This window comes from Acinonyx jubatus, chromosome D1 (assembly GCF_027475565.1).
Source record: "Acinonyx jubatus isolate Ajub_Pintada_27869175 chromosome D1, VMU_Ajub_asm_v1.0, whole genome shotgun sequence".
In the NCBI taxonomy this organism is placed as follows: Eukaryota; Metazoa; Chordata; class Mammalia; order Carnivora; family Felidae; genus Acinonyx; species Acinonyx jubatus.
The window spans coordinates 100821672-100833765 of NC_069390.1; the positions used below are offsets into that span (position 1 = coordinate 100821672).

The 12094-nt window shown below is 37.7% G+C and overlaps 1 pseudogene; it reads left to right on the top strand.

Annotated features, from left to right (window-relative positions):
- LOC106980578 (NXPE family member 4-like) overlaps window positions 1–9470 on the top strand; it is a 78262-nt pseudogene extending 68792 nt beyond the window's left edge.
- The last annotated feature ends 2624 nt before the right edge of the window (window positions 9471–12094 follow it).

Genomic DNA, 12094 nt, shown 5'->3' on the forward strand with positions numbered 1-12094 from the left:
TAGATCCTGGCCTGCACTACTCTTACCCTACTCATACCCCCCCCCAAGAACTGATGATCTCCTTGCTTGTATTTTACTGTGGAAATACATGGCCCTTTTTTCCCCTGGCTGAGCTCTCATGTTTACATCCCTCATTTAGACCCATAAACATAGGGGAAAGGAAGATACTCAATCAAAGATAATGACCAAGCTACACACTACAAGGAGAGCACACATAAAGAGGACCATTTATCTTGCTCACATGAGGCTTTTGAGTGGTTAAAGGGGGTGGGAGTCTTTTAAGCATAATGGACAATAAATATATGAACCACAAGGATCTACATGAACTTGGTTATACCATTCGTGTTGGAGTAATGCTGAGTGCTGGCAAGTGCTCTAAATCAGAGGTCAGAGTGACAGGAATCCTGATCTCAGCTCTGTTTGCAAGCATACTAGATAATTGGGACAAACCATTTAAATTCTCTTCTGTGCTCTCAGTTAAGTCCAGCATATCTGTTATTCTTGCTTCAGGAAGAAATGTCAGGTTGACATTAAATGTCAACATCAATATAACTAGAGCAAATTAAAATGCATAAATCTGTGTGTTAGAGTGGGTGGTAAACTTGGATGGTTGCTAACATTAGTCTCCTAAGGAGCAACCAAACCAGAACTGTAAATCTTTATCTCTTAAAGGGTCCCTAGGGCAGAATTGAGCAATCCTGGACCCAGTCATACACATTAAGTTCAAACAGCTTCTCCAACTGTCCTCATGTGAAGACCTAAAGGAGTATTGTTAACGCCAGTTCAGTAAAGCATGATCAAGGATGTTGAAAGGGTTATTATGTGCTTATGAAACAGATCTTGATTCTTAAATAGACAAACAGACATGTTTAAATATGCTTAACTTCCTGTGTGGGACAGCACAAATGAGACTGTGGAGGGATCCAAAGTGTAATCAGCTACTGCTTTCTATGGGCACTGGTACAATTGCCTCGGGTACCTGCTCTTTCTGGCACCATTTCTATAAATTTAAGAATCCAAATCCCAGATGGATTCAAACTCATGACTGTAAGCTATTATGCTGTTGTTCTGAGAGTTAATATCATTGTCTTGCCTACATTGTATTTGAGGTTCCATCAGTTCAATTCAAATTTTGAGTACCTACAACGTACAAGATAATATGCACTAGAATCCTGGCAACTGGGTCTTGATGACAAGGCTCAGATGGCAACTAGGCAGTTACAGTTTTTCAGGTGAAGAAACATTGAGTTAAATCCACTCTTTACTTCGTCAGGTGTCTATTGTGTATGTACTATAACTAGACTAGTGAAGTCTAAAGACATTAAAGTTATTCGAAGAATTTCATTTTTCCTCCCCCATTCTGCATGAACTGATAACCACAGCTTGTGATTCAGACACCCCCTTAAGGTGGAGTTGGCATGCCTGATAGCTTTGCTGAAATAAGCAGAAGATTGTGTTTCCAAGTTAAAAGCATGCAGGCAACTTTGCCTGTGTTTTCTTTTGGCACAGAGGAGATGCACCCCAGTTGTACTCTTGTGGCTTCAGAACAAAGCCTCAACACTCAGCTTATGGTAGTTCCTATGTATATTAAACACAATCTTTAGAGGTATGAAAACATTTTCACAACTGTGCAGGTGAGGGAAAAGGTAACATTTTTTCTTGGGTATCCAAACTTCTAATGTCTATGTATAAACTGGGAATCTAGGATAGGAGGTGTTTCTAGGGGAGAGTCATTTGAAAGATGGAAAATTTTAGAAAGGAAGCACTCGAGCAATCTTTTTTTTAATGCTTATTTATTTTTTAGAGAGCAAGAGCAGGAGTGGGGGAAGGGCAGAGGGAGATGGGAACAGAGGATCCGAAGTGAGTTCTGTGTTGACAGCAGAGAGCCCAGTGCAGGGCTCAAACTCATCAACCATGAGATCATGACCTGAGCCAAAGTCAGCCGCCTAACCAAATGAGCCACCCAAGAACCACTAAGCAGTATGCTTTTAAAATACAACTTGAAGTTCTTGCACAAAGACAGAAATTAAGATGTTAACAATGGAAAAACATTGAAGTTTTTAAATGTAAGTTTTAAAATCTTTTCAATCTTCAGTGATACTAAAAAGGCTAGTTAAGAATAAGGAACGTAATAAGAATTATAATAAAGATGCTGGGAAAATCAAGTTATATTAAAAGGGCCCGGGGATAACGTGACGATCACGGTCAACATTTGCCGAGGTGTTCTGTGTCTACATTTTGTGTTTAAGGGAAGAGTATAATAAACCTGTTAGGTGAAAAACTAGCCAGGAGACTTGACCTCAACATTAGCAATCCTGCATCTTACCGGCCATTGACAGCTCAGTTTCATAGAGTCCATGGTGGGCTCTCATGTCTCAGAATAGCGCTTCAGTTGAAGGGACAAGTTGATAGCCAAAGGTGGCCGTTGGCGGGATAGTAAGAGATGCTGGGGTGGGAGGGAGGCAGGGTTCTGTGCTGGTAGAAACTTAGAACAAAAGAATCAGGAGTTAGACATTTTTTATGTGTTTCTGCATTTCTTTTCTGCTGTGTGTTTGTTTTGTATTCTCTCTTGTGGGATCCTAATCATGACAAGTATGAAAAATCGTAAGTTACTGTTGGTACTGTTTATATTTGCCTCCTGGATCACGTTTACAGTTTTCCAACACTCCACAAAGGAATCTCTTTCTGTGTCTTAACATAAGTATAATTTTACTTCCTACTTCACCTGTTCTAGGAAAGTCCAAACAACCAGAGTTAGACATCGTAGTAAGGGAATTTGAAAAGCTTACACAACCTTGAAGAACTAACATGTTTGGTAACCATTACGCAGCACAGGAGATGATAATAGAGTGTGTGTGTGTGTGTGTGTGTGTGTGTGTGTGTGTGTGTGTGCGCGCGCGCACGCGCACACGCATGCACACATTCTTCCTCTGTCACATACACATCTGTGATGATTTTCTCCCCATGTGTAGCTTGTTTGTTCATTTCTTTAATGACATTTCTGCACAACACCTTTTCATGTTGATATAGTAAAATATAGTAAAATCCGCCTTTATAAACAGTTGATTCTTTTTGAGTATTAAGAAACCCTTCCCTATTTCGGTGTCAGATTATTTATCTAAATATTCTATTTAAACCTTTAAAGGTTGCTTTAGACATTTAATCCTGTGACGGATCTGAGTTTTTTTCTTGGCTGATTTTTGTTTCCTTATGGATGATCACCTTTTCCGTTCTTCTTTTGTGGTAGTTTTCTTCACTGCTGATTTGTCAAGACATTTTTTGTCATATATCAAAATTTCTGATAAGTACAGATCCTCCTCCATTTGTACTACTCCACTGACTAATATATCTTCCCCATATCAATGCTGCATTGCTATAATTAATATAATAATAATTTGCTTCATAGTTACTCTTAAGAACTTGTAGGTCAAGTTACCTTTGCTTAATCTACTTCACAATGTTCCTGGCTGGTCTTGACCCTTTACTCTTTATATGTTTTACAGTTGGTCTGCCAAATTTGCTGGAAAAAATCTTACTTAAATTTTATGTGCATTATATTAACCATGTAGATCAACTTGGGAAAACTGACATGTTCATAACATTATTTTGGTCTTTAGCACCATGTAATCTTTCTCCATTTATTAGGTCTTTAAGATCATTCAGTAAATTTTAAACTTTTTGCGTATATGTCTTGTATATCTTTTATTAGATTTATAACTAGGCATTATTTTATAATTTTTTGTTGCTGTTGTAAATAGTGTTTTTTAAATACATTTTCTAATTCCTTGTTGCTGATGTAAAGGAATACAGTTGACTTTTGCATATTGAACAACAAGATTTTGTTTTCCATGGTCTCTGATTCATTAATTTATGGATGCAAAGATCACCTGGAATTTCTCTGAGGATAGAAATATACTTGCTTTAAAGTCTTGTTTTGCTTTTTCTGTTTCTATTACTTTGTTTTCTCTTTATTGAACTTAATACCTTTTCTTTCATGAGTTGGCTTTCATAAAATTTTGACTAATTCTTGGCTGGGTGTACATTCTTATACTTAAGATTCTGTGGTGGCCAGGCCTCTGAGTACTGTTACCTATTTTCTCCAGCGTGTTTGTAGCTCAGCTGCAGAAAGTACTCAAGGCAATAAATGCTCTGCATTTGTCTAGGGTGTTGCCACACATTCAGGGTCCTACCCTGCATCCTCAAACTTAAATATTTATAGCTTTTACTCACAGTAGAGTACAAAAGTTCCCATTTCTATCTGCCTGGCCATGCACAAGGGGAAAAATAGGGAAGTATTAACCATCCCAATACTCCTCCTATGGGCCACTCCTTTACCACCTCTTAATCCAATCATCAATTTCCTCCAGGTTTGTAGTAGCCCTGAAGTGGTTTCCATCTTCTGCAGAACTCTCACTGACATGCATTTGGAGCCATGGTTTTCTTCCTTGATCTAATCTCCTCTGCCTTTTACTTTTCCTGCCTTTTACTGTTGACATTTCTTTGTTTGTTTCTTTGTTTCTTTGTTTCTTTCTAAGTAATCTCTCCACCCAATGTGGGGCTTGAACTCATGATCCCCAAGATCAAGAGTCATGTATTCTACTGACTGAGCCAGCCAAGCCCCCCTCTTTTTCAGACTTCTTATAAATTATGGTCTAATTAAGGTACCTCTTCCTATTTCCAAGAATACTTAGAAAGTTTTAAGTTTTTTATTTTTCTGTCTTTCATTCTGTGGGAAATTGAGGCTGTAATATATCCCTTGTCCTCCTTCTTGAATCAGGAGTTTCCTATTTATTTTCACCAACAAGTTTTTTGCACAGAGTATAATTCTATCATACTAAAAATTACTTAAATTTTTTATTTGAAGTTATAACAATTAAAAATTCTGAGAATTATCTGATAATATCTGATGATTAAGAAAGTACTCTGATAATGTTCCTATCTTCTAGTTTATTATTTCTTATCTAGTTCCTATAGCAACTAAAATAGGTTTTTAAGTTTCTAATTATTGTGAATTTCTTGATCTGTCCCTTGAATTCTGTCAATTTTTTTTCACATATAAATACATGGATGTGTAGGCACATACACATTTATGATTCCTATGTTTCTAGCAAATTGACTCTTACCACTTGTAAATGTCCATCTTTATGTCTGGTAACTGTTTTGTCTTGAAGTCTATTTTAATATTAGCTTTTTTATGCTTAAATGGTATATTAATTTCCATCCATTCACTTTCAGTCTATAGATAACTTCATACTTAACCTACATTCTTGTTAGACAGCAAATAGAGACACTTGGCTGGCTTAGTCAATAGAGCACATGACTCTTGATCCTGGGGCTATGAGTCCAAACCCAAATTGTATGTAGAGATTACTTAAAAATAAAAATTAAAAAAAATATGCTTCGTCAAATTACTGGTTTTTTAATGTTTATATTTATTTATTTTGAGAGAGAGCGAGAGAGAGAGAGAGGGAATATCCCAAGCAGACTCCATGCTGTAAGTGCAGAGCCTAATGTGGGGCTTGAAATCGCTAACCATGAGATGAAGAACTGAGCCAAAATCAAGAGTCAGACGCTGAACTAACTGAGCCTCCCAGGTGCCCTAGGCAATTTACTGTTAATAAAATTAATCACTAGATTTAAATCCACCAACTTGCTGTTTGTTTTCTCTTTGGCCCTTCTGTTCCTCTTTTGGGATGAATTGAATTTTTTTAGAATTTCCTTTTAGTTTCTTTATTATTTTTACAGCTATAAGGTTTTTTTTTTAAGTGTTTCCTGTAGGTATTATTATATACACTCTTTTATTGTTAATATCGTGCTACTTCATGTAATCTGTAATAACCTTTCAACTATTCACTTCCATTGACTCATCTCCCCATTCTTTATGTTGTAGTTTTCATATTATTACAAAATTGGTTTTTACTTTAAATCATTACATGCACTTTAGGGGTGCCTGGGTAGCTTAGCCAGTTGAGCATCCGACTTTGGCTCAGGTCATGAAATTAACCGTTTGTGAGGTCAGGCCCCGCATCAGGCTGGCTGCTGTCAGCATGGAGCCTGCTTTGGATCCTCTGTGCCCCTGTCTCTCCCCTGCTTGGGCTCTTTCTCCCTCAAAAATAAGCAAACATTTTGGGGCACTCAGTCAGTTAAGCATCTGACTCTTGGTTTCAGCTCAGGTCATGATCTGATGGTAGATGAGATGGATCCCCTCATTGGGCTCTGTGCTGACAGTGCAGAGCCTGCTTGGGATTCCCTCTCTCTCCCTCTGCTGTGCTCGTGTTCTCTCTCTCTCAAAATAAATGAATAAACCTAAGAAAAAACTTTTAAAAAATAATAATAATTACATTCATTTTAAAGAAATTAGGAGACAAACATTTAGAATTTTATATTTATCCTTATTATTAGCATTTCTGGTGTTTTCATTCCTTCCAGAATATCCATGTTTCTATTGGTTGAATTTCCCTTCTGTTTGAAGAACTTGAGTTAACACCCCCTACAATGCAAGCCCAGTGCTGTTCCTTATTCCAAGTTTCAACTTCCCTCCAGTGTCAACCTGCTAGTGGTAACTCTCTAGCGCTATGGGAAGGATTTTCTTTATTTTTGGTTTATTGTTATCTGCAGAATTGGTCTAACACAAGTTATTCTGCCTTTATTGAAAATTGTGAGATAGTACTATAATTACTATGATTATTTTGTTATTTGATATGTTGATATTTTTCTTTATAAAAGCATTTTTATCAAATACCAGGGATGGTAATACAAACACTTAGTGTGTACCAGGTACCATTCCCAATGTTTTTCATGTTAGTCCATTAATAAAATAACATATAAGGGGTGTATCTTTATGACTCAGTTTTTTAGATGATGAAACTGACGAACAGAGAAGTTAACAAACTTAACCAAGATTGTGTAACTAGTGGGTGACAGAGTTAGGTTTTAATCCAGGTAAATATCTCTAAAATTGAACTAGCCAGTGTCGAAAGCATGTTGTAAGACTACAATTCTCATTCACTTCTCCTTCAGGCACAAATTAGCACCACATTTCTGGAAAACTATTTGCCATCATGTGTTAAGAGCTTTAACAGTGTTCACCACCTTGGACCAATAATTCTGTTTCTGAGTTCTCAGCAAATAACTTGGATTGCAAAGATGTATACCAAAAGTGTTCTTCACAGGATTATAAAAGTTGAATGCAATAAAAATACAAAGATGGAAATAGGTAAACTGTTAAGTTGTATCCATAGGCTGGAAGACTATATGAGCCAGTGACATAAGGTGAAGTTTTTAACAATACTATTTTTAAATCAAAATTCATTGGTAATATTTAATTTGTTCATAATCATGTTAAATGGCATACAGAAAAATGAAAGAAAAATCACCATAAGATGAATAATAATTATCAATGGTTGGTATAATTATCACTGATTTATATCCCCTATACAGTTTCACATCTCCCATTTTTAATAATCAATGTTATTTCAGGGGCACCTGGGTGGCTCAGTGGGCTAAGTTTCTGATCCTTGATTTCAGCTCAGGTCATGTTCTGTGAGTCAAGCCCCATGTTGGGCTCCACACTGACAGCCCAGAGCCTGCTTGGGATTTTCTCTCCTTGTCTCTTTCCTTCCCCTGTTCACATGTGTGCCCCCCCACTCTCTCTCTCTCTCTCAAAATAAATAAACTCTAAAAAAAAAAAAAGCATTTTAATAATCAGTGGTATTTTATGATTAGAAAATAGATATTTTTATAAACCTATGTTGATTATCTCCTAACTAGAACAATCTGAAAAATACTAATAAATATCACAAAATGTTTAAGCAGAGTATAAAAGTACAGAAAAAAAATCGTATCTTACATAAAATCCCCCTGCATCTTAAACATTTACTTAAGAATATTTTTAATGACTGAGTTCTAGCTTTAAGATTAAATAATAAAACAGCAATAAAAATTGTGTGCTCTGCAGTTAAAAAACAATTTTTCCTGTCTTGACAATTGCCCAGCAAAAGTGTATTTTTTAAAAAAATGTTTTAATGGTCATTTATTTTTGAGAGAGAGAGAGCAAGAGTGAGGGAGAGGCAGAGAAAGAGGGAAACACAGAATCTGAAGTAGGCTCCAGGCTCTGAGTTGTCAGCACAGAGCCTGAAGCGGGGCTTGAACTCAAAAATTGTGAGATCATGACCTAGCTGAAGTCAGACGCTTAACCAACTGAGCCACCCAGGCGCCCCAGTAAAAGTGTATTTTATCATCACCACTTTAGGGAAGAAGATCCTAGAACCCAAAACAGATTAGCTGGTGAAACGTGCAGTTCTACCACCAAATTTGAGGAAACTTATTTTTCCCATGAAACATGTATGATAATAAAATCTCCGTATCATTTTATTTCAGGTTTTGCACCTGCTCTTATTCTATAAAAGATCGAAGTTGGCTAGCCTACCAAAAATGATGATATTACATAAAGACATCATCTATGTTCTTTATTGTATTCCTTATCACCTCAGATATGGACTACACTTAAGATGCCCATCTCCCTCTATCACTGGAGTTTTATCATGAAGCCTTCATGTCCTGAAGTACCACTGCATCCAGTAGTTTGATCAGCAGAGACTGAGCTGAGAATAAAGGGAATCATGGAGAAACTAGACCAGCTGATCCCACCCAGACCTTTCACCTACGTGAACACCACCACCAGTGCTGCACACAGCAGAGCCACTGTCCTTCACCCTCGAGATGCCTACTGCCGGGGGGATCAGCTAGACCTCCTTCTGGAGGTAAGGGGCCACTTGGGACACAGGAAGATGTATGGTGGGGATTTCCTGAGGCCAGGATGTCCTCCCCAGATCTGAAGGCAGGTGCTTCAGGAAAGGCGACAGACTTCAACAATGGCATCTTGACAGCTTCACCCTGGGAAGGCCGGGTATCTCTGTCTCTTCTGCTCATCCACCCCAGGGAAGGAGTGTCGGCTCTCTGGAGGCAAGGAACCAAGGCCATGACAGGGCGATCTTCACAGGCCAGATTGCCAGGGGCACCTCCCCTGTCAATACTGATTGTGCCCTGGTTTTAAACTCAAGCACTGAGCTATGTGCATACCTGGATACTCAAGAGCAAGTAGCCTTCTACTGTGTGAGACCTCAGCACATGCCCTGTGCTGCACTCACATGCATTCCAAAAACAAGGATGTTTCTTGTCTCAGCAAACAAGAATGGAGACTCTTCAAAAGGTAAATAATTATAGTCTGGAGACTACCTGGGAAAATATAGTAATGATTTAGCCTACATGTTGATCTAGTGAAAGTGCTAGGAGTATGTCCATTTTGGGACTCTATAAAGAGCCATTTTAGAAAAGGTCTTTGAATTCATTTGGGGACAGTGTTTACTTTCCAGTAGTCCCCAATCCTTGTGAATATTTAACCCTTATCATTGAAACAAAAAGGTACATAAACAGAATAAATACTAAAAGGGAATCAGAAATATACATGTAAGTAAGTGCTCGAGTATATTCTTACTTCTGTAAATTACCTTGCACATCTTCCGGGTATCTGCACCCCCTGGTAAACCCTAGTAAACAAAGAAAGGGAAATGTAATCAGTGGCCTAGAACTGTGGGTACAGTAGTCAATTCGTAGAATTAAGAAGTAACCGAAGCAGTAGATAATTAATGACTCGTGCTTAATGTTAACCCATTTATTTTTCAATATTTATTTATTGTGAGAGAGAGAGAGAATATACAGGGGAGGGGCAGAGAGAGAGGAAGAGCGAGAATCCCAGACTCCATGCTGTCATCACAGAGTCCAATGTGAGGCTCAATCCCATGGACAGCAAGATCATGACCTGAGCTGATACCAAAAAGTCAGACATTTAACCTACTGAGCTGCCCAGGTGCCAGTACTAAATCCATTTAAAGCGTTTCTTTCTTCAGGTGACTTGTTCATTGTTATCAGTCCTGTTGGTATTCTGCGTATCAGGCTTCTCTGTGGTGGGCCAAGATATCAGTTACCCAAGTGAATGGATGATTGGAATCACTAGGCTATCATAAACCTGTTTTAAGAAGTGGAACTCACCATTAATCTATTAATCGGCAAGAAATTACCTGATCATCCAACACAGTAACCTTCAAATATCAAAATTCTCTCCCAATTTACACCTAGGTGTTTACCTCTCCACATCACCACCATCATCCCCTTCCCACATCACTAAGAACCTAAAAATAACCATCTAAAGGTTTGCAACCTACCATCTAAGAGTTAGTTCATTAAAACAAAGTTGGGGGAGGGTGCCTGGGCACCTTAGTCGGTTAAGGGTCCAATTCTTGATTTCAACTCAAGTCAGGATCTCACCATTCATGAGTTTTGAAACTCACATCAGGGTCTGCACTGATGGCACAAAACCTGCTTGGGATGCTCTCTCCCTCTCTCTGCCCTTCCCCCACTTGTGTGTGTGCATGTGTGTGTGCGTGCATTCTCTCTCTCTCAAAAATTAGAAAAAAAGAGTTCATTACAGTTTCCCCTCTTGGTTTTTGCTGCCTTTCAAAACATTCTAACATATAAAATAGCACTTCCACACTTAGATTTATTAATTTCTCTTCAATTTCTTTGACTGCAAATATCTGAAGAAATCTCTCTTTCAAATGATTTAAGGGAAAATCTTTTGTGTCTCTGTAAATTCAGCATTAACAGATTGATAATTGCTGGTAAACTTACACTGAAGTGTAAATATGTACCTAAAAGAAGAGATGCCATTTTTTGAGATACCCAGGATACACAAATACGCTCCTGCCAGTTGAACATTAAACTATTTTTGTGGTTGGTGAATAGTCCCCAGTAGCCACTCAGATTCCCAGACTCTTCACAAACCACTGACTAATGGGTTAATACCTGGCGTATCTTGGACTCGACTCTAGCCTGCAATCTTATCCATGTGAACTGCCCAAGTGCCAAAACAAACTAGTTCTTAATTATTTTTTATGTTACTCCGCATTTCACTCAAAGGATTTATGAGTATTTTTCTTTTTTACTTCTGTTGTCTCCTTTTTTTACTGAAGTATAATTGACATGCACTTTCCTATTGTCTTCAGTATATGTCATAGTGATTTGAAATTTTTATATATTAAGAAATCCCCATGATGTCCAGTTACCATGTCACCATGCAAAATTATTACAGTGTAACATGTACTTTACACCCCCATGACTTATTTATGTTACAACTGGAAGTTTGTACCTTTTAATCACCTTCACCTATTTCACCTACACCCTAATCTCTCCCCACTCAGCTAACAGTTTTCCGTATCTGTGTGTCCTGCTTTGTTTTGTTCATTTGTTTTATTTTTTAAAATTCTGCATATAAGTGAAATTATAGGGCATTTATTTGTCTTCTCCTGTCAGACTTATTTCACTTAGCATAATACCCTGTAGGTTCATCCCTGCTATTGTAAATGGCAAGATCTCATTCTTTTTTATGGTTCACTTGCATTCCATTGTGTGTGTGTGTGTGTGTGTGTGTGTGTGTGTGTGTGTGGAGGGGGTATATATATTTACAAAATGTATATGTGTGTGTATATATTTACATACACAGCTTTTCTTTATACATTCACCTATTGGTAGGCCCTTAGCTTGCTTCCATATCTTGGCTAGTGTAAATAATGCTGCAGTAAACATAGGGGCGCATATGACTTTTCAAATCCGTGTTCTTGTTTTTTTCAAATAAATACCCCAAAGTGGAATTAGTGATTCCTCTGCTATTTCTACTTCTAATTTTTTTGAGAGGACTCCGTACTGTTTTCCATAGTGTCTGCTTCAATTTACATTCCCACTAACACTGCACAGGGTTCCCTTTTCTCCACGTCCTCATCAACCCTTGTTAGTTTTTGTATTTTTCATGATAACACTTCACAGCCATCAAATTGGCTATCTCATTGTGGCTTTGATTTGCATTTGCCTATTGATTAATGATGTTGAGCATGTTATCATGTGTCTTTTAGACATCTCTATGTCTTCTGTGGAAAAAAAAAATCTCTTCATGTCCTGTGCTCAATACCAGATTGTTGGGGGTAGTTACACTAAGTTGTATAAGTTCTTTATATATATTGGATATTAACCACTTACAGGA